The sequence below is a fragment of the Panthera leo genome, chromosome C1, assembly GCF_018350215.1.
Source record: "Panthera leo isolate Ple1 chromosome C1, P.leo_Ple1_pat1.1, whole genome shotgun sequence".
NCBI classification, from domain to species: Eukaryota; Metazoa; Chordata; class Mammalia; order Carnivora; family Felidae; genus Panthera; species Panthera leo.
The window spans coordinates 75,162,932-75,187,239 of NC_056686.1; the positions used below are offsets into that span (position 1 = coordinate 75,162,932).

A 24,308-nucleotide genomic window follows, 5' to 3' on the forward strand; every position below is an offset into this window, starting at 1 on the left:
TCATGTTAATTGTTTTGTGGATATTGAACCAGCCATGCATCCCAGGTATAATCCCACTTGGTCGTGGTGAATAATGTTTTTAATGTATTGTTGGATCCAGTTGGCTAATATCTTGTTGAGGATTTTTGCATCCACGTTCATCAGGGAAATTGGTCTATAGTTCTCCTTTTTAGTGGGGTCTCTGTCTGATTTTGGGATCAAGGTCATGCTGGCTTCATAGAAAGAATTTGGAAGTTTTCCTTCCATTTCTGTTTTTTTTTTGGAACAGCTTCAAGAGAATAGGTATTAACTCTTCCCTAAATGTTTGGTAGAATTCCTCTGGAAAGCCATCTGGCCCTGGACTCTTGTTTTTTGGGAGATTTTGATTACTAATTCTATTTCCTTACTGGTTATGGGTCTGTTCAAATTTTCTATTTCTTCCTGTTTCAGTTTTGGTAGTGTATATGTTTCTAGGAATTTGTGCATTTCTTCCAGATTGCCCATTTTATTGGCATATAATTGCTCATAATATTCTCTTATTATTGTTTTTATTTTTGTTGTGTTGGTTGTGATCTCTCCTTTTTCATTCTTGATTTTATTTATTTGGGTCCTTTCCTTTTTCTCCTTGATCAAACTGGCTAGTGGTTTATCAATTTTGTTAATTCTTTCAAAGAACCAGCTTCTGGTTTCATTGATCTGTTCTGGTTTTTTTGGTTTCGATAGCATTAATTTCTGCTCTAATCTTTATTATTTCCTGTATTCTTCTGGTTTTGGGTTTTATTTGTTGTTCTTTTTCCAGCTCCTTAAGGCATAAAGGTAGGTTGTGTATCTGAGATCTTTCTTCCTTTTGTAGGAAGGCCTGGATTGCTATGTACTTTCCTCTTATGACCACCTTCGCTGTGTCCCTGAGGTTTTGGGTTGTGGTGTTATCATTTTCATTGACTTCCATATACTTTTTAATTTCCTCTTTAACTTCTTGGTTAGCCCATTCATTCTTTAGTAGGATATTCTTCAGTCTCCAAGTATTTGTTACCTTTCCAAATTTTTTCTTGTGGTTGATTTTGAGTTTCATAGCATTGTGGTCTGAAAATATGCACAGTATGATCTCGATCTTTTTGTACTTACTTAGGGATGATTTGTGTTCCAGTATATGGTCTATTCTGGAGAATGTTCCATGTGCACTGGAGAAGAATGTATGTTCTGCTGCTTTAGGATGAAATATTCTGAATATATTTGTTAAGTCCATCTGGTCCAGTGTGTCATTCAATACCATTGTTTCTTTGTTGATTTTTTTATTAGATGATCTGTCCATTGCTGTGAGTGGGGTGTTGAAGTCTCCTACTATTATGGTATTACTATCGATGATTTTTCTTTATGTTTGTGATTAATTGATGTATATATTTGGGTGCTCACACATTTGGCGCATAAATGTTTACAGTTGTTAGGTCTTTTTGGTGAATAGACCCCTTGATTATGATATAATGCCCTTCTGCATCTCTTGATACAGTCTTTATTTTAAAGTCTAGATTGTCTGATATAAGTATGGCTACTCTGGCTTTCTTTTGTTGACCATTAGCATCGTTCTCCATCCCCTTATTTTCAATCTGAAGGTGTCTTTAGGTCTAAAGTGGGTCTCTTGTAAACAGCATATAGATGGATTTTGTTTTCTTATCCATTCTGTTACCATAGGTCTTTTGATTGGAGCATTGAGTCCATTGACGTTTAGAGTGAGTACTGAAAGATATGAATTTATTGCTATTGTGATGTTTGTAGAGTTGGAGTTTCTGGTGGTATTCTCTTTCCTTTCTAATCTTTGTTGCTTTTGGTATTTATTTATTTTTCTCTCTCTATATATATATATTTTTTTCATCTTTTCTCCCCTCAGAGAGTCCCCCTTAAAATTTCTTGCAGGGCTGGTTTAGTGGTCACAAACTCCTTTAATTTTTATTTGTCTGGGAACTTTTTATCTCTCCTTCTATTTTGAGTGACAGCCTTGCTGGATAAAGAATTCTTGGCTGCATATTTTTCTGGTTCAACACACTGAATATATCCCGCCACTCCTTTCTGGCCTGCCAAGTTTCTGTGGATAGGTCTGCTGCAAACCTGATCTGTCATCCCTTGTAGGTTAGGGACTTTTTTCCCTTACTGCTTTCATGATTCTCTCCTTGCCTGAGTATTTTGTGAATTTGACTATGATATGCCTTGTTGATGGTCAGTTTTTGTTGAATCTAATGGGGATCCTCTGTGCTTCCTGAATTTTGATGTCTGTGTCTTTCCCCAGGTTAGGAAAGTTTTTCGCTGCGGTTTTCTCACATAACCCTTCTACCCCTATTTCTCTCTCTTCCTCTTCTAGGGCCCCTATGATTTTGATGTTGTTCCTTTTTAATGAGTCACTGATTTCTCTAATTCTTAAATCATGTTCTTTTGCCTTAATCTCCCTCTTTTTTTCTGCTTCATTATTCTCTGTAAGTTTGTCCTCTATATCACTGATTCTCTGTTCTGTCTCATCCATCCTTTCCGCGGCTGCATCCATCTGTGATTGCAGCTCAGTTATAGCATTTTTAATTTCATTATGACTATTGTTTATTTCTTTTATCTCTGCAGAAAGGGATTCTAATCTATTTTCGACTCCACCTAGTTTTCTTATTATCATGATTCTAAATTCTGGTTCAGACATCTTGCTTGTACCTGTGTTGGTTAAATCCCTGGCTGTCGTTTCTTTGTGCTCTTTATTTTGGGGTGAATTCCTTCATTTTGTCATTTTTTTAACATTTTATTTTATTTTATTTTATTTCAATATATGAAGTTTATTGTCAAATTGGTTTCCATACAACACCCAGTGCTCATCACAAAAGGTGCCCTCCTCAATACCCATCACCCACCCTCCCCTCCCTCCCACCCCCCATCAACCCTCAGTTTGTTCTCAGTTTTTCAGAGTCTCTTATGCTTTGGCTCTCTTCCACTCTAACCTCTTTTTTTTTTCCTTCCCCTCCCCCATGGCTTTCTGTTAAGTTTCTCAGGATCTACCTAAGAGTGAAAACATATGGTATCTGTCCCTCTCTGTATGGCTTATTTCACTTAGCATAACACTCCCCAGTTCCATCCACGTTGCTACAAAGGGCCATATCTCATTCTTTCTCATTGCCACGTAGTACTCCATTGTGTATATAAACCACAATTTCTTTATCCATTCATCAGTTGATGGACATTTAGGCTCTTTCCATAATTTAGCTATTGTTGAGAGTGCTGCTATAAACATTGGGGTACAAGTGCCCCTATGCATCAGTACTCCTGTATCCCTTGGGTAAATTCCTAGCAGTGCTATTGCTGGGTCATAAGGTAGGTCTATTTTTAATTTTTTGAGGAACCTCCACACTGTTTTCCAGAGTGGCTGCACCAATTTGCATTCCCACCAACAGTGCAAGAGGGTTCCCGTTTCTCCACATCCTCTCCAGCATCTATAGTCTCCTGATTTGTTCATTTTGGCCACTCTGACTGGCGTGAGGTGATATCTGAGTGTGGTTTTGATTTGTATTTCCCTGATGAGGAGCCACGTTGAGCATCTTTTCATGTGCCTGTTGGCCATCTGGATGTCTTCTTTAGAGAAGTGTCTATTCATGTTTTCTGCCCATTTCTTCACTGGGTTATCTGTTTTTCGGGTGTGGAGTTTGGTGAGCTCTTTATAGATTTTGGATACTAGCCCTTTGTCCGATATGTTATTTGCAAGTATCTTTTCCCATTCCGTTGGTTGCCTTTTCGTTTTGTTAGTTGTTTCCTTTGCTGTGCAGAAGCTTTTTATCTTCATAAGGTCCCAGTAGTTCATTTTTGCTTTTAATTCCCTTGCTTTCGGGGATGTGTCGAGTAAGAGATTGCTATGGCTGAGGTCAGAGAGGTCTTTTCCTGCTTTCTCTTCTAGGGTTTTGATGGTTTCCTGTCTCACATTCAGGTCCTTTATCCATTTTGAGTTTATTTTTGTGAATGGTGTGAGAAAGTGGTCTAGTTTCAATCTTCTGCATGTTGCTGTCCAGTTCTCCCAGCACCATTTGTTAAAGAGACTGTCTTTTTTTCCATTGGATGTTCTTTCCTGCTTTGTCAAAGATTAGTTGGCCATACTTTTGTGGGTCTAGTTCTGGGGTTTCTATTCTCGTTTTGTCATTTTGAAGAGAGAACAGGAATTAATGAAGTAGAAAAATTAAAATTAAAAAAAATTAAAATGAAAAAATATTAAAATTAAAAAATTAAACACACACACACAAATCGAATAAATGGTGCTAGATCCTCGGTGTGTCTTGGTCTGGGTGTTGAAAGTGGTTTGACAGATTAGGGAAAAAAAGGAGGGGAGGAAGAAAAAAAAGGAAATCGTTTGAGAATTTGAAAAAGAATACATTGAAGTAGACTAAAATAAGATGATGGAAATAAAATAGAATTTGAGAAAATATACACAAAAGTAAAGTATATAGTAGAAAAAAATTAAGGAAAAATATTTTTAATAAAAATTAAAAATAAAAATGAATTTTTTCTCTTTCTGTATTCATGAAAAAGAAAAGGAATGAAAAAGAGAGAGACAGAAAAAAAGGAAATCGTTTGAAAATTTGAAAAAGTGAATACACTGTCGTAGACTAAAATAAAATGATGGAAGTAAAATAGAATTTGAAAAAATTTACACGAAAGCAAAAAATATAGTAAAAAAATTGAAGAAAAATATTTCTAATAGAAACTGGAAGTAAAAATGAATTTTTTCTTTCTGCATTCAAGAGAAAGAAAAGAAACAAAAAAGAGAAAAAAAGAAAAAGAAAGGAAATTGTTTGAAAATTTGAAAAGGTGAATACACTGAAGTAGACTAAAGTAAAATGATGGAAGTAAAATAGAATTTGAAAAAATTTACACAAAAGCAAAAAATATAGTAAAAAATTAAAAATATTTTTAATAAAAATTGAAATTAGAAATGAATTTTTTCTCTTTATTCAAGAAAAAGAAAAGAAGTGTAAAAGAGAAAAAAAAAGAAAGAAAATTCAATAGGTGGACCTGCTAACAGATTGAAGTAGGACTGAAATTACTTTGTTTTCTCCTAGAAGTCAGACTATGTAGCGCTTTATAGTCCATAAACTAAGTAGGAAGTGAGACTTGTGTTCTTGAAGAGCGAGGTTGGCTCAGTTGGGTGGGACTCAGTGTAACGGCTCTGTTTTCCCCTAGATGGCCTACTGGGGTGGAGTGTTGTGGCGCTCATAGGTGCGTATGCACATGCGTGGGAGCAGTGAAAATGGCGCCACCTAGAGACTAGCTACCCAGTCTCTAACATTGGAACTCTGTTCTCCCAGATCAGCAATCATGCACCCGTTCTCTGTCTTCAGCTTTCATCCACTCCCCACTTTTTCACTGTCTGTGACTAGGCCCCAGGCAGTACCTCCCCCCCAAGTTTTGTCTCAGATGCAGCTGTTTTCCCTGGCCCCCTTACTACTGAAGGACTGTGGCTTTGACCCGTTCTGCCCTTCTGCGTGAGAGTCTCACCAAGGAATGACTGAATGAGCAATGGCCAAATGTCGGCTGAACCCAGGAACACTTGCTGGACCCTGCTGCTGCCAGTGCCCTGAGACTGTGGCCAGGTGCCAGCCCGCCCCAGAAAAAGTTTGCAAGATAGTGTAGCAGCAGCTTTTCAGGGATTATGGAAAATCACAACACACATCTGGCACCAGGCTTCACCCTTAATGACCTTGTTTCCAGCACCAGCGAATGTGGCCATTTTCTGGGGTCTGCTGGAACCAGGTGGCTTCAACAGTCTCTACCAAAAGTCCTTCCAACAGTGGAACCTCTTCCCATGTGGCCCAAGAAACTCCCGGACCCCACTCTGTTCCTGGGGATTCGCCCTTCCCACCAGAGCACCACCAGGTATGGAGCTGCGGAGTGCAGACTTTGCACTCCCCTTGTTTACAGTCTTAATGGAATTTAAACCCTCTCCTTTCTCCTTTATCCCTTTTTAGTTTAGTCCCTGTGGCTGTTTCCAATTCTCCACTTTCTCTCCAGCTGCTTTTGGGGAGGCGTGCTTTTCCTGCATTCTCCCCGCCCCCACCTCCATCTTCTGTCCATCTGTAAAAGCACCTCCGTTCCCGTGGCTTCTCGCTCCCTGAATTCACCTGTCTGCACCATGTACCTTCTGAATTCTGTGGTTCAGGTTGTGGAGATGTTGTGTTAATCCTCCAATCAGTTTTCTAGGTGTGTAGGATGGTTTAGTGTTGGTCTGGCTGTATTTCATGGACACGAGACACACAAAAAACTTCCATGTTGTTCCACCATCTTGGCTTCTTCCCCCTATTAACATGATTTCTTAAACTGACAGAGGTTAATGAGACTTTATTTAACTGTAATGAAGGTTTTTCATATTTTATTAACTCCAGAAAAAATGATCTAGCTTTTTGTTTTAGAAAGTGTGTTTATTTGGGACCAAGTATACTCTGCTTTGGGATCTAGTGGAAATCCTCAGACAGGAGGAGTCTCATTTTATTATCCTGTACACAAAGCTAGGTATGCCAGCTCTTCCAGAGAAGCACAAACTTGAAGCAGTTTCAGGTTAGAATTCTGTTGAGTGAGTGCAATTCTTCAACTGAGAGAAGTGTAGGAACAAATTAATAATGGTCCTTAAGGGATGAGATTTATAGGCTTGGGAAAATCTAGAATTGGAGATAAAAGCCTACTGTGACCAAAACAAACAAACAAACAAACAAGCAAACAAACAAAGCAAAACTAAAAGCACCTGGATATTGCTAGGCATAGAAATAGAGTAAAAGACTAGGCTTTCAGAATTACACAAAATGTAAGGCGTGGAAATTGCTTGGTGGGTTGGCTGTGTAAATACATGGCTTTGCTCACAACCTGCAGTAAGATTATATCACTGGAAAGAGAGTACACCCCCCCATTTGTTCTTCCTGTACCTGGAAAACAGTGTTTCCTTTTCACCATTTCTTTGGTATTAGAGAGTTCACATAAAGTTGGGAGACTTTAAAATTTGAAGGGGTATGTTCTTGGAGGGAGATTGTCTTTTAGAGATGCCAACAGGATATTACATAGAAAAATATCAAAATATTTAATATACATGTAATTGGAATAACTGAAGTAGAAGATGATAAAAAAAGGATATATAAGTTTTCCAAAATTAATAAAAGACAAGAAACCATATATCCAGAGGTTTACAGAATCAACCCCATGCAGAATAAATAACAACCAAAAACACACCTATGCACAACATAGTCAAATTCATGAAATCCAAATCTTAAAAGATTTTCTCTCTAGAAAAAGAAGCACCACCTACAAAAAACCAAAAATAGGAGTGTCAGAAGATTTCTTCCTAAAATCTATGCCAGTAGGAAGAAAGGAATAACATGTCTAAGGTACTGAATGTAAAAGAATTTCCAACCACAGTTCTCTACCTAGTAAAAATGTTTCCAAAAATTATGTAAAATAAAGACATTTTCAAAGTAAAGCTGACTTCGTAGTATGGGATGGTCTGTCCAAGGAAAATGAGGAAATAAGTATAAAAAGTGAAACTAATGAAAGAAAACTGTCATTATTTATAAGTTATTGTATTGGTGGCAGTGTTGTGTATATTCTCTAAGAATTTTTCTGCCATCCAGAGTCATTGTGTTATTTACCTATGTTATTTTCTAAAATATGTATTGTTTTACATTTAACTTTTAGATCTGTAATTCACTGATAATTGATATTTTCAGGTGGTATGACATATGAGTCTAAAGTATATTTTTGGAGGTGGGTACAGGTACAATTTCCCAATACAATTTAATCATATGAATGGGGGAAATTCTACCTAATGTATATAAATAATGTTATGACCTTAGATGAGAGAAATAATTCTTAGAGAACACGCACACACCACAACTACCACCTCCTTAAAGGAAAAATTTAAGTTTGACTACATCAAAACTAAGTACAACTTTCATGGAAAACACCCTTAAAGGTGTTAAAAAGTGGTCACAGAATAGATGACATTTTTAATCACCTAACCACAAAAAACTCATATCCAAGACCCTTAGAAAAATAATTCTTACAAATCAAGGTGGAAAATCTCAAGAAAGCTCAAGAAAGACATCTCTACAGATTTCACAGGGAAACAAAATAGCAAACAAACATGTAAAAGTACTCAATCTTATTTGTAGTGAAGAAAATGCAAATTAACGTCTCAGAGAGATAGCTGTATCTTGTAGAAATTCTTTAATGCTTCCTAATTCACTGACCAGTGCTGAATTTTGTTTTTCACCAGACATGTGGGAGCCAGGTTCCAATAAATCCAAAAAATTCTCTGAAGAAACTACTAGACCGCAAATCATCCCCTGACACAGAGTAATTCTGCATGTTGACCTAGTCCCTGCATGGGACACCCTGTGTCATCTCAGTATGAAGACTGGCCCTGGCAGATAGCACCACTCTTTCTTCATCATGGCCTTACTTGCTAGTGGTGACTCATGGGTATCACCTGTCTCCAAAGATTTACTTCTTTAATAGCATTCTAGTGCTCCTTAACATTTATTGAATCCCTTACTGGGTCCAGCCTTGGTCCAGATGTCTTAATCACATGACCTTGCAAAAACCCTAAAGGTTAAAGATACTGATTTCTCCTTTGTAGATAAATATAGTAGATTAGGGCTACAGACTTGCCAAGAATTGTTATAGTGAGATGCAGAATCCAGAAGTAAACACTGGTCTCTTTGTCTCTTACTACACTTGGTGATGCAAAAACTCACTTGAAATTAACTTTCTTACCAAATTTTTTTATCCTTTAAGCCCCTTATAAATGAAGTATTGGTGTACTATATTGATTATCACATAGGAGCTTTACAGTGTGGCAGTATAAACTGAGCAGTTACTGTTATTTTTGCAGTTCTGCCATTCATTCCACAACCACTAAGTTGTTTCTAGACAAATCTTTATTTTTCAACACCCCATCAAGGAATTCAGTTCATCTCACATTTTATGACATCAAGCCCTACTTATTATCTTTATCCTACTGCTCATTGGATACTTGATGAGCACCTATTATGGTCAGATACGGAGTTCAGTTCTGGGGTTACAAATATGAGTAATATAGTCATTGCCTTCAAAGTTTCTTAGAAATTATAACAGCTAGAGTTAGGTTCATCTAAAGTTAGATTCACTATTATTCATCTGTGAGTAATAGAAGAGGTCCAGCAAAGTATGGCTTAAAGAAGAGAAAGTTTTGTTATGAATTTTTTTTAACCTTTTACTTGTAAGTCCTGCGATAAACAATCCAGGACTCGTATTGAGGCTCTGCTCAACAAAGTCAGCAGAGGCACAAAGCTCTTCTTGAAACGGGATCAAATCTGAATATAATAGCCACACATTCAGGGAACCTGAGGAGGATACCAGAGTCAAAAGTAAAAGTAATCCTTGCTGTTCTGAACTACTTAAGACAGTTACGTAGATATTAGTGGACTACAGAATATACATGAGTGAAAGGGGGCTGGAAAGTTCACATCTTCTCCCTGCTCAGGCTTCAGGAATCCCAAGACCATCCGCTTGCCTATCTTCCTTCCAATTCTCACCCTGGAAGAGTTTCACACAAACATTTCTTCATGCACCACTCCCCACTGACTTCAGGGTCCTTGCTACACATGATGAAGAATGTATTCAAATTATTTCAGAAGCATATTTCTTAGGAGGGATTTCTTGGATAGTACCTTAGTCGGAGAAGTTTCGGTTGTTTTACTTGTTCTTTCTCAAGTATTCAGTTTGATAAACAATCAGTGTTTTTATAAAACAATCAGAAAACATAGATGAACAAAGGTAACAACCAATAATCTATCTGCAATTTGGGAGAATGGCTCCTCACATTTAAACAATTGTTTCTTCCCCACTGTTCACACTTACATCTGCTTCTGCACATTGTGGGGTATACATTCATGTCCAAACATGATCTCTTGCCTCTTGAAGACTCAAGAAGAGGTGATTAGATAGAATATCTCTGTGGAGGGTACACATAAGCAAAGAATAGATGGAAACAGCTGGTTGCATAGGTGGAAGTAGGCAGTAGAAAATATAACAGACAACACAATATCAAGTTTGTGGTTGCAAATGTGGATTTAGTTCTTAATTTCTTTTTGAGGGAATTGCATCATAAAATAGAAGGATATTTAGTTGGAATTAGAAAATGAAGTCCTTTCTCTCTGTAGTTGTAGTAATTATGGGAATAAACCAAAACTGCCCTGAGGGTTGGCCTTGAAGAGAAGGGCCATATGGCTTAATTCACATCAGATAGCAAATGTCATTACTGCTGGCATATATGGAGTTTCTCCTCATGAGTCTGTGTGGTGCCTATAGCCTGAGTGAGTAAAAAAGAGCTTTATTGATAGAAATGAATAGTCACTTGAAATCTTAGATCATAATTATAAATTTTGATGAAGTTGTCCCTTTCTGTTCCCTCCCCCAAATGAAAGCAATTGTTCCTTGTACATTTAAAATTTCGGTTCAGAGTTTCCTTTCTCTTTCTCTCTCACTATCTCTTTTGAGATTTCCTACAGGAAATTTAAAGATCTCTATTCATTTTGCTCATCTTTTATATTAATGAAGGTTAACACCTACATTGCTTTAAAAGAGGGCTCTAAAATACAGTGTTTATAAATATTAAAGTGTATTTCATGTTACTATTGAAATTTTCTAGTTTTCTGAGGCACATGTCTGGTCTCTAGACCATGAGACAGGAAAAGAGAATGTCAGAATACTTATTCAGTGTTTCAAGGCTCAGACTGAAATATGAGTCTTTCATATTTTATTTATGAAAACTGAAACATTTGGACATACCTGGCTGAAATATAGGAAATATGGTCTCTAGGTGTGTGGCTATGTGCTAAGTGGAAAGAATAGAACAGAACTTTTTTTTTTTTCCTTTTTGATGGGGGAGGTAACCAGAGTCAGCTGCACCTTTTAAATATAACCATAGAATCACAGACTATTTGGTAGGATATGTTGACCATAGATAAATAGTGTAGTATAGTTCATAATAGCATAATTTTGGAACCAAGATGCATGTTTTCAAATTGCATTTTTACATCCTGTGTTTTGTGACATTCAATAATTTAGCTAACTTCTTAGTTTTCTCATCTATAAAATAGCACTAATAATAGAACCAATTTTTTAGTCTAGTAATGAGAATTAATGAGTTAATATCCTTAAAGCATTGGGCACATCATAATAATTATTTTGCTATTAGTAAGAGTAACAGTGAACTCAAATTGGAATGGCTGGTAATCTCACTAAAGTTTTTATTGGCCATATGTGTTCTCATCCTGCCCTTCACTCAACTCAAAAATTAATCTCTCCCCTCATTAAACCCATGTTTTAAATGGGAGCTGCCAACTTCTTGACCTTGCCTCTATGGCCATGGTGATGATCCAAGTGGTAAATAATCTCAAGCCAGAATAATCACAGTTTCTCCAGTTTACCCTGGAGAGATTATTAATAGGTATTAATTTTAGAGGAGGGATGACCCTATTACACAAGACAGAGTAATCAGAATGCCTCCTATGATCAGAAAGTCCTCTTGGATCATGAGGATGTAAAACATTTAAGTGTTGGGATAAAATAACAAAAGAAAACATAAATTAAGAGTATTTCCTTCAGCTCCCATCCTTTGTAATTGTTACAAGATTTATGCTTTAAAATATGATATTCAGTAAGTCTAATTACAGAGGAGTGCATTGATGTATTGGTAAGCGTATATTAGTAAGAGAAGGATTATAATCAGAAAGTTTTCCTAAACTGGTAGAAGTTAGTAAATAACAAGTTTGATTGAATTGGAATAATGTTGTTGGAATTCATGGAATTATGTCCCATGAATTAATAAATTTCCAACTGTGAAAAACTATTTGAGCACCTTGCTTAGAAATAAGGTGTTATTTGTCACCTAGTGTTTGCAGTTCAGGGGTCTTAACAGACATTCCCAGACAGGAATCATGCAGCATACAGAGAAGGAACACACCCTGATGACATCCAGATTTGCATGGGGTTCCTGAAAACATAGACATTAAGCAGTTTCAGATCAGGAATATGTTTAATGAAGTTCTTCAGCTAGGCAAATCTGAGGATAAAGGGAAAAAATATTTTTTAGAGTCACGATTTATAGGCTTTAGAATTCATAAACGGGGAAAAGACAGTATCTTCTCTGACATAAAGCTGAAAACAATAGAATGAATGTTTTGGGTATTGCTGGCATGAATAACTATAGAAAAAAGGAACAGGAATTGATACTGTGAGTTACTGAAAGTCCGCTCTCAGTTTAGCAGTTATTATGCCTACGCCCTGGGGATCAGAATGGAAACAAATTTAGGAGGACTTAATATTTTTAAGATCTACACTTGAAGGATACTGGATGCTAGCATTTTGTGTTTACTAACTTAATAAAAGACAAGAGGGTCTCTCCCTGAGAAGCCTTGATGGTCCCTCTATTTTATGTCCTTTATTACAGGTTCAGCCAGTTGTGCCTTATACCTCCTTCTACCCCTAACTAAACATATTTGTTTTAGGCCACATCATTGATGGTTATCATAGGTATCTAAGGTATAGCCCAGACTCTTGCCCTCACCTTACCCTAACCCCATTCCCCAAAGAACCACATCATTGATGGTGATCATAGGTATCTAAGGTATAGCTCAGACTCTTGTCCTCACCTTGCCCTAACCCCATTCCCCAAAGAACAGATTTGGTGCCTTGCAAGTGAGACCAATTGGAATGAGCATCTTCACTCATGATCCCAAGATCCAGTCTGTGAAATCAAAATAGTTTGCTAGTGGGGCACCTGGGTGGCTCAGTCAGTTGAGTGTCTGACTTCAGCTCCGGGCATGATCTCGCAGTTCGTGAGTTCGAGCCCTGCATCGGCCTCTGTGCTGACGGCTCAGAGCCTGGAAACTGCTTCAGATTCTGTGTCTCCCTCTCTCTCTGCCCCTCCCTGACGCAAGCTCTGTCTTTCTCTGTCTTCAAAAATGAATAAATGTTAAAAAAAATTTTTTTAATCGTTTGCTAGTTTAGTTTCCTTCTAGTATGTATAATCTCATTGGTGGTGGTAAATATATATGTTAGTAGATTGTTGTTAATCTACACTTCTGGAAATGCCCCTTAATACATGTGTTTAAAACTTTTCAAGGATAGTTCATTTTAGGTGAAAGAATTGTTATAGATTGCTGGGAAGATGGTGGAGTAGGACCCTAAGCTCACTTCCTCTCATGGATAGAGCTAGATGAGATGGATACTCACATCAGTGTAAATAACCCAGAAAACAACCCAAAGGCTACCAGAACAAACTCCACAACGAAATATGGAGAAAAGGCCACATTGAAGATGGTAGGAAGGGTGGAAATGCTGTGGGGAGGTAAATGTATCTGCAGTACTGTCACAAACACAGAGAAGGGAGAGAAATAGACCTTCACACTGGGTAGCTGGCATGCTGAAGATGAATCCCCACAACATTTGCTTTGAAAACCAGAGGGTCCAAATTTTGTGGGTTCTTGCAACCAACAGAATTTTAAAAATCAGTGAACTCAGCTCTGTGAGAGTCAGGAGGGGGAGAGGAAACTGAATCCCCACCCTTAAAGAGACAGCACAATGAACAGCCCACAGAGATATAGCATACAACCAGCAGTTTGAAAAACACCTGGGGCACACAGAAAGGAGACTTATTTACTAATATCAGAGGATGTGTGGGACAGAGATCTGTGGGAGACTTCTCTGAGAAGAAAAGAGTTGACCAGCACCATTTCCCTCTCCCACCCCATAGCATAAACACATGGCCACCTGCATGAACCAGTGTGGCACCAACACTCACTACCTAACTGGCTAATACCATCACCCAGTCCATATTTATGTGATCTGCCTACTTCAGCCAGGCCTGCCTCAGTCCCAGCACTGCAGGTCCCCACCCCAAGGACCAAGGAAGCTTTGATAATTCCACATTTCCCTACCTACACGCATTGCTGATCCATGATTTCTAACCTGCCATCTTGGTCCTGGCATCAGTGGCATATCTCTCAGAGAACCAGCATGCAAACTTTGCTAAAATTACACATCATCCCCCCTTAAATCTTGTGGATCTGCCTCCTCCAATATTCTCTTGGCCAGAGCCCATCCAAACTGGGGCTACAAGCCTGGCGGTTTGCAAGCAGTTGCAACAGAGGCCAGCATTGCCCTGCAGGACTCCTAACCCAAGAAAAGAGAAAGATAATCACACACACATCAATCAGACTGTAGCCCCAGCAGTGGGCTGGGGGAAGACAGCTGATCTGACTGCAGACTCTACCTACCACAGGAAGCTTCTCAGTGGACAACACAGGGAAAGCTCCTTGCAGTTTGGTACAACTGCATCACTGGCAAACTCCTGGTCTGACTCAACTCAAGCCCAAGGGAGCCTAAGATTGGTCCATTAACACCACAAGGACAAAAAACTGCCCCCAACAGGCAAAGAGAGTCACTGGAGACAACGGGACTGAAGGAAACAGTGGCTCAGCCACAATAGTAGGGCACCCAAAACACACATAGGAGATATCCCTGAAGTGCTAAATTCCAATAAATGAGGGACCTTGCATGGCAAGGCACTACAGGACCTCCTCCTCATAAGGGCACTACTTTCAAGAACAGGAGACATAGCCAACTTTCTTAATACACAGAAACACACATAAAGAGTTACATAAAGCGAGGAGACAGACTAATGTGTCCCAAATGAAAGAATAGGACAAAATCAGAGCAAGAGACCTAAGTCAAATGGAGATAAACAATATGCCTGATAGGAAATTTAAAGTAATCATCATAAAGATACCCACTGGACTTGAGAAAGTAGTGGAGGACATCAATGAGACCCTTAAAAAAGAGATTAAAAAGAATCAGAGATGAAGAACACAATGAATGAAATTAAAAATATGTTAGATGGAATAAATAACAGACTAGAGGAAGCAGAATAACAAATCAGCAACCTGGAGGACAGAGTAATGGAAAGTAGGCAAGCTGAGTAGGTGAGAGAAAAAAACTATGCAAAATGAGAACAGATTTAGGGAACTCAGCAACACTATTAGCCTAATAACATTTGCATTATAGGGATCCCAGAGGGAGAAGAGTGAGTAAAGGGACAGAATCTTTATTTGAAGAAATAGTAGCTGAAAACTTCCTGCATCTGGGGAAGGAAACAGATATCCATATCCAGGAGGCACAGAGACCCCTCAACAAAATTAACGAAAGGAAGTCCACACCAAACACAGAGTAATTAAAATGGTAAAAAGTAGTGATAAAGAATTTTAAAAGCAGCAAGAAAAGAAGAAAACAGTTACATACAAGGGACCTTGTAAGGCTATCAGCAGATTTTTCAGTAGAAACTTTTCAGGTAAGGGATGTCATGACATAGTCAAAGTGTTGACAAGAAAAAAATTCTGCATCCAAGAATACTCTATCTAGTAGGGTATCATTTCAGAATAGAAGGAGAAATAGAGTTTTCCAGACCAAAAAAAGTCAAAGGAATTCATGACCACTAAACCAGCCCTACAAGAAATGTTAAAGGGACTCTTTGAGTGGAAAGGAAAGATCATAAGTAAGAGTAAGAAAAGTAGGAAGCACAAGAGCAGAAAAAATAAGTATATCTGTAAAAAATAAGTAAATCTGTAAAAAGGGACTCATAAAATAAAAGGATGTAAAGTTTGACACCATATACCTATAACATAGGTGGGGAGGGGAGAGAAGTAGCAAATGGGTCCAAGCTTAAGCAATTATCAACTTAATATAGAGTCTATGTGCAGAAGATGTTATATACAAACCTAATGGTAACCAAAAATGAAAAACCAGTAAAAGATGTGCAAAAATAAAGGGAAAGGAATCCAAATATCTCATTAAAGATAGCCAATCTATGAGAAAAGAAAGCAAGAAAAGAAAGGAACAGAGAAGAACTACAAAAACAACCATAAGACAAGTAACAACATGGCAATAATTATGTACCTATCAACAATTATTTTGACTATAAATGGACTCAGCTCTTCAATCAAAAGATATAGGATGACAGAATGGATAAAAAAACAAGACCCATCTAAATACTGCCAACAAGAGACTCATTTCAGACCTAAAAACACATGCAGATTGAAAGGGAGGGGTTGGAGAAACATTTTTCATGCAAATGAATATAGGAAGAAAGCCAGGGTAGCAACACTGATAGACAAAATAGACTTTAAAATGAAGACTGTAACAAGAGACAGAGAAGGACACTATATAATCATAAAGGGGATACTCCAGTAAGAAGATATAGCAATTATAAGTATTTATGCACCCCAAATGGAAACACCCAAATACATAAAGCAGTTAATAGCAAACATAAAAGAACTAATTAATAGTAATATAATAATAGTAGAGGACTTTAACACCCCACTTATATCAATGGACAGATCATCCAAACAGAAAATCAACAAGGAAATGGTAGCTTTGTATAATACATTGGATCAGGTGGGTTTAACAGGTATATTCAGAACATTCCATCCTAAAACAGCAGAATACATATTCTTTTCAAGTGCACATGGAACTTTCTCCAGAATAGATCACATATTAGTCCATAAAATAAATCTCAAAAAATTCAAAAAGATTGAAATCATATGATGCATCTTTTCTGACCACAAAACTAAGAAACTAGAAATTAACCACAAGAAAAAAAAATCTACAAAGAGCACAACTACATGGAGGTTAAATAACAGGCTACTTAACGATGACTGGGTCACCTACAACATACATGAAAGGGGAAATAAAAAATACATGGACAGAAGTGAAAGTGAAAACACAGTCCAAAATCTTTGGGATGCAGCAAAAGTGGTTCTAAAAGAGAAATTTACAGCAATACAGGCCTACCTCAAGAAGCAAGAAAAATCTCAAATAAACAACCTAATCTTATACCTAACAGAACTAGAAGAAGAATAAACAAAACCCAAAACCAATAGAAGGAAGGAAATAATAAAGATTAGAGCAGAGATAAAGAAAATAGAAACAAAACAAAGCAAAACAAAAAACAAACAAAAAAACCCAATAGAACATATCAATGAAACTAGGAACTGGTGCTTGAAAAGATCAGCAAAATTGATAAGCCTATAGCCAAAATCATCAAAAAACAAAAGAGGACTCAAACAAAATCAGGAATGAAAGATCAGAAATAATAAATGACACCACAGAAATACAAAGGATTATGAGAAAATATTATGAAAAACTATATGCCAACAAATTGGACAACCTAGACAAAATGGCTACATTTCTGGAAACATGTAACATCCCACAACTAAATCTGAAAAAAATAGAAAATTTGAACAGACCAGTTATTTGCAATGAAATTGAATCCGTAATCAAAAAACTCCTGACAAACAAAGTTCAGGACCACGTGGCTTCACAAGTGAATTCTACCAAACATTCAAAGAAGAGGTAATACCTATTCTTCTCAAACTATTCCAAAAAATAGAAAAGGAAGGAAAAACTTCCAAATTCATTCTATGAGGCCAGCATTATCCTGATACCAAATATATATATATATACATATACACACACATACACATACACGTACATACACACACATATGGAAAGGTAAAGGGGAAAGGAAAGGAAAGGAAAGGAAAAGAAAGGAAAAACTGTTGCCTCCTTTATGTCACAGTTAACAAATATAATTTGAACACTTTTGTGGTAAATATGAATGACTTAATGGCTCATCTAAAATTCAGATTCTTGAGATGATTAGGAAGATGGTGGCGCAGAAGGATGCTGGGCTCACCGCGTCCTACTGATCACTTAGATTCCACCTACACCTGCCTAAATAACCCAGAAAAACGCCAGAAGACAAGCAGAACGGAGTCTCCCAAGCCAAGCGCAGACGAGAGGCCCACAGAAGAGGGTAGGAAGGGTGGCGAGGCGGTGTGCGCTCCACAGGACTGGCAGGAGGGAGCCGGGGCGGAGGGGGGGCCTGCCAGCCAAGCAGAGCCCCCGAGTCTGGCCGGCAAAAGCAGAGGGGCTGGACGGAGTGTGTTCTTACAGCAAGCGGGACTTGACATCTGGAAGGTTATAAGCTAACAGCTCTGCTCGGAGAACGGGAGGGCTGGAGGACAACGGGAGGGAGAGTTGTTGAGCCCCGGACGACAGGGTGCAGCTTGGCAGGGAACAAAGGTGCTTGCCAGTGCCATCTCCCTCGCCCATCCCCCAGCCAAAATCCCAAAGGGAACCAGTTCCTGCCAGGGAACTTGCTTGCACCGTGCAAACACCCAACGCTGTGCTTCTGCGGATCCATCCCTCCGGCGGGTCTGACTCCCTCCCGGTGCCACAGGGCCCCTCCTGAAGCGGATCTCCGAAGGAAAAGCGAGCTGAGCCTGCCCCTCCCGCCCCCGTGTACCTTGCCGATCCACCCCAGATAATACGCCAGATCCCCAGCACCACAAGTCTGGCAGTGTGCAAGTAGCCCAGATGGGCCACGCCACCCCACAGTGAATCCCGCCCCTAGGAGAGGGGAAGAGAAGGTGCACACCAGTCTGCCTGTGGCCCCAGCGGTGGGCTGGGGGCAGGCATCAGGTCTGACTGCGGCCCTGCCCACCAACGCAAGTTATTCAAGACAGCACAGGGGAAGTGCCCCGCAGTTCTGCACCACTCCAGGGACTATCCAAAATGACAAAACAGAAGAATTCCCCTCAAAAAAACGTCCAGGAAATAACGACAGCTAACGAACTGATCAAAAACGATTTAAACAATATAACAGAAAGTGAATTTAGAATAATAGTCATAAAATTAATCTCTGGGCTTGAAAACAGTATAAAGGACAGTAGAGAATCTGTTGCTACAGAGATCAAGGGACTAAGGAACAGCCAGGAGGAGCTAAAAAATACCATTAATGAGCTGCAAAATAAAATGGAGATGACCACGGCTCAGATTGAAGAGGCAGAGGAGAGAATAGGTGAACTGCAAGATAAAATTATGGAAAAAGAAGAAGCTGAGAAAAAGAGAGATAAAAAAATCCAGGAGTATGAGGGGAAAATTAGAGAACTAAGTGATGCACTAAAGAGAAATAATCTATGCATAATTCGTATTCCAGAGGAGGAAGAGAGAGGGAAAGGTGCTGAAGGGGTACTTGAAGAAATTATAGCTGAGAACTTCCCTGATCTGGGGAAGGAAAAAGGCATTGAAATCCAATAGGCACAGAGAACTCCCTTCAGACATAACTTGAATCGATCTTCTGCACGACATATCATAGTGAAACTGGCAAAATACAAGGATAAAGAGAAAATTCTGAAAGCAGCGAGGGATAAATGTGCTCTAACATATAAAGGGAGACCTATAAGACTCGTGACTGATCTCTCTACTGAAACTTGGCAGGCCAGAAAGGAATGGCAGGAGATCTTCAATGTGATGAACAGAAAAAAATATGCAGTCGAGAATCCTTTATCCAGCAAGTCTGTCATTTAGAATAGAAGGAGAGATAAAGGTCTTCCCAAACAAACAAAAACTGAAGGAATTCGTCACCACTAAACCAGCCCTACACGAGATCCTAAGGGGGATCCTGTGATATAAACTACCAGAGACATCACTACAAGCATGAAATCTACGGACATCACAATGACTCTAAACGCATATCTTTCTATAATAACACTGAATGTAAATGGACTAAATGTGCCAACCAAAAGACATAGGGTATCAGAATGGATAAAAAAACAAGACCCATCTATTTGCTGTCTACAAGAGACTCATTTTAGACCTGAGGACACCTTCAGATTGAGAGTGAGGGGATGGAGAACTATTTATCATGACTGGAAGTCAAAAGAAAGCTGGAGTAGCCATACTTATATCAGACAAACTAGACTTTAAATTAAAGGCTGTAACAAGAGATGAAGAAGGGCATTATATAATAATCACAGGGTCTATCCATCAGGAAGCGCTAACAATTATAAATGTCTATGTGCCAAATACAAGAGCCCCCAGATATATAAAACAATTACTCACAAACATAAGCAACCTTATTGATAAGAATGTGGTAATTGCAGGGGACTTTAACACTCCACTTACAGAAATGGATAGATCATCTAGGCACACAGTCAATAAAGAAACAAGGGCCCTGAATGATACATTGGATCACATGGACTTGACAGATATCTTTAGAACTCTGCATCCCAAAGCAACAGAATATACTTTCTTCTCGAGTGCACATGGAACATTCTCCAAGATAGATCACATACTGGGTCACAAAACAGCCCTTCATAAGTTTACAAGAATTGAAATCATACCATGCATACTTTCAGACCACAATGCTATGAAGCTTGAAATCAACCACAGGAAAACATCTAGAAAACCTCCAAAAGCATGGAGGTTAAAGAACACCCTACTAACAAATGAGTGGGTCAACCAGGCAATTAGAGAAGAAATTAAAAAATATATGGAAACAAACGAAAATGAAAATACAACAATCCAAATGCTTTGGGATGCAGCAAAGGCAGTCCTGAGAGGAAAATACATTGCAATCCAGGCCTATCTCAAGAAACAAGAAAAATCCCAGATACAAAATCTAACAGCACACCCAAAGGAAATAGAAGCAGAACAGCAAAGGCAGCCTAAACCCAGCAGAAGAGAAATAATAAAGATCAGAGCAGAAATAAACAATATAGAATCTAAAAAAACTGTAGAGCAGATCAACGAAACAAAGAGTTGGTTTTTTGAAAAAATAAACAAAATTGACAAACCTCTAGCCAGGCTTCTCAAAAAGAAAAGGGAGATGACCCAAACAGATAAAATCATGAATGAAAATGGAATTATTACAACCAATCCCTCAGAGATACAAACAATTATCAGGGAATACTATGAAAAATTATATGCCAACAAACTGGACAACCTGGAAGTAATGGACAAATTCCTAAACACCCACACTCTTCCAAAACTCAATCAGGAGGAAATAGAAAACTTGAACAGACCCATAACCAGCGAAGAAATTGAATCGGTTATCAAAAATCTCCCAACAAATAAGAGTCCAGGACCAGATGGCTTCCTAGGGGAGTTCTACCAGACGTTTAAAGCAGAGATAATACCTATCCTTCTCAAGCTATTCCAAGAAATAGAAAGGGAAGGAAAACTTCCAGACTCATTCTATGAAGCCAGTATTACTTTGATTCCTAAACCAGACAGAGACCCAGTAAAAAAAGAGAACTACAGGCCAATATCCCTGATGAATATGGACGCAAAAATTCTCAATAAGATACTAGCAAATCGAATTCAACAGCATATAAAAAGAATTATTCACCATAGTCAAGTGGGATTCATTCCTGGGATGCAGGGCTGGTTCAACATTCGCAAATCAATCAACGTGATACATCACATTAATAAAAGAAAAGAGAAGAACCATACGATCCTGTTAATCGATGCAGAAAAGGCCTTTGACAAAATCCAGCACCCTTTCTTAATAAAAACCCTTGAGAAAGTCGGGATAGAAGGAACATACTTAAAGATCATAAAAGCCATTTATGAAAAGCCCACAGCTAACATCATCCTCAATGGGGAAAAACTGAGAGCTTTTTCCCTGAGATCAGGAACACAACAGGGATGTCCACTCTCACCGCTGTTGTTTAACATAGTGCTGGAAGTTCTAGCATCAGCAATCAGACAACAAAAGGAAATCAAAGGCATCAAAATTGGCAAAGATGAAGTCAAGCTTTCACTTTTTGCAGATGACATGATATTATACGTGGAAAATCTGATAGAATCCACCAAAAGTCTGCTAGAACTGATACATGAATTCAGCAAAGTTGCAGGATACAAAATCAAGGTACAGAAATCAGTTGCATTCTTATACACTAATAATGAAGCAACAGAAAGACAAATAAAGACACTGATCCCATTCACAATTGCACCAAGAAGTATAAAATACCTAGGGATAAATCTAACCAAAGATGTAAAAGATCTGTATGCTGAAAACTATAGAAAGTTTATGAAGGAAATTGAAGAAGATATAAAGAAATGGAAAAACATTCCGTGCTCATGGATTGGAAGAATAAATATTGTCAAAATGTCAATACTACCCAAAGCTATCTACACATTCAATGCAATCCCAATCAAAATTGCACGAGCATTCTTCTTGAAACTAGAACAAGCAATGCTAAAATTCATATGGAACCATAAAAGGCCCGAATAGCCAAAGTAATTTTGAAGAAGACCAAAGCAGGAGGCATCACAATCCCAGACTTTAGGCTCTACTACAAAGCTGTCATCATCAAGACAGCATGGTATTGGCACAAAACAGACACATAGACCAATGGAATAGAATAGAAACCCCAGACCTAGACCCACAAACGTATGGCCAACTCATCTTTGACAAAGCAGGAAAGAACATCCAATGGAAAAAAGACAGTCTCTTTAACAAATGGTGCTGGGAGAACTGGACAGTAACATGCAGAAGGTTGAAACTAGACCACTTTCTCACACCATTCACAAAAATAAACTCAAAATGGATAAAGGACCTGAATGTGAGACAGGAAACCATCAAAACCTTAGAGGAGAAAGCAGGAAAAGACCTCTCTGACCTCAGCCGTAGCAATCTCTTACTCGACACATCCCCAAAGGCAAGGGAATTAAAAGCAAAAATGAACTACTGGGACCTTATGAAGATACAAAGCTTCTGCACAGCAAAGGAAACAACCAACAAAACTAAAAGGCAACCAACAGAATGGGAAAAGATATTTGCAAATGACATATCGGACAAAAGGCTAGTATCCAAAATCTATAAAGAGCTCACCAAACTCCACACCCGAAAAACAAATAACCCAGTGAAGAAATGGGCAGAAAACATGAATAGACACTTCTCTAAAGAAGACATCCAGATGGCCAACAGGCACATGAAAAGATGCTCAACGTGGCTCCTCATCAGGGAAATACAAATCAAAACCACACTCAGATATCACCTCAGGCCAGTCAGAGTGGCCAAAATGAACAAATCAGGAGACTATAGATGCTGGAGAGGATGTGGAGAAACGGGAACCCTCTTGCACTGTTGGTGGGAATGCAAATTGGTGCAGCCACTCTGGAAAACAGTGTGGAGGTTCCTCAAAAAATTAAAAATAGACCTACCCTATGACCCAGCAATAGCACTGCTAGGAATTTACCCAAGGGATACAGGAGTACTGATGCATAGGGGCACTTGTACCCCAATGTTTATAGCAGCACTCTCAACAATAGCCAAATTATGGAAAGAGCTTAAATGTCCATCAACTGATGAATGGATAAAGAAATTGTGGTTTATATACACAATGGAGTACTACGTGGCAATGAGAAAGAATGAAATATGACCCTTTGTAGCAACGTGGATGGAACTGGGGAGTGTTATGCTAAGTGAAATAAGCCATACAGAGAGGGACAGATACCATATGTTTTCACTCTTATGTGAATCCTGAGAAACTTGGCGGAAACCCATGAGGGAGGGGAAGGAAAAAAAAAAAAAGGAGGTTAGAGTGGGAGAGAGCCAAAGCATAAGAGACTCTTAAAAACTGAGAACAAACTGAGGGTTGATGGGGGGTGGGAGGGAGAGGAGGGTTGGTGATGGGTATTGAGGAGGGCACCTTTTTGGATGAGCACTTGGTGTTGTATGGAAACCAATTTGACAATAAATTTCATATATTGAAAAAAAAAAATTCAGATTCTTATCCAAACTATCAGGAATACGGGCTAAGAAAATGACCAGCCTGTCAATAGAGTTTGAGGCTCAATGGAACTTTCAGAGAAACTGTGGGAGAACTCACCAATTCCCCCTGTCTCCTGACTTCCTGTTGGCCTGATTCATATTTAGTAAGTGATAAGGTCTAAAGTTTATCCTTCCCTTCTTCATGGATGTAAAATTCTGGTTCTGGTGTCAATTTCAGGACAAAATCTAATAGTTTATTTTCTATTAATATAAGTGACCTAAAAGGCAGTGTAGGGCAGGGTTACTTTAAATCAGACTAATGCAGAGAAATGAGCTGCTTTTTCTGGTGACCAATAAAGTCTATGTTGTCCCGAAACCAAAAGAGTTCTAGGAACAACTGAATGTTTTTGTGAACTTTGCAAACTGAATTTCTTGCCCATCCTGTAAACCCCTTTCCAGATAAATTAAAATTATTCATTGCATGCAGATGAACTTGGAAAAGTTGGTTAGAATAATTTAATTTGTAGTATGTACTTTTTGATTTTATTTTTTAAATATACTTAAAAAGCAATAAAGATAGATAAAACCCTAGAAGAATATGTATGCTAAAATTAACATGATTTCTAGGACATTGAAGAGATTGAAGTTTATTTTCATAGTTTTGTGTGCTTTA

General features: G+C 38.4%; 1 protein-coding gene across 4 annotated transcripts in view; it reads right to left on the reverse strand.

Moving 5' to 3' along the window:
* The window catches only part of LOC122227915 (endogenous retrovirus group K member 6 Env polyprotein-like), a 47,814-nt gene that overhangs the window by 15,069 nt on the left and 8,437 nt on the right, over positions 1-24,308 (reverse strand). The gene's annotated exons all lie outside the window — the stretch shown is intronic.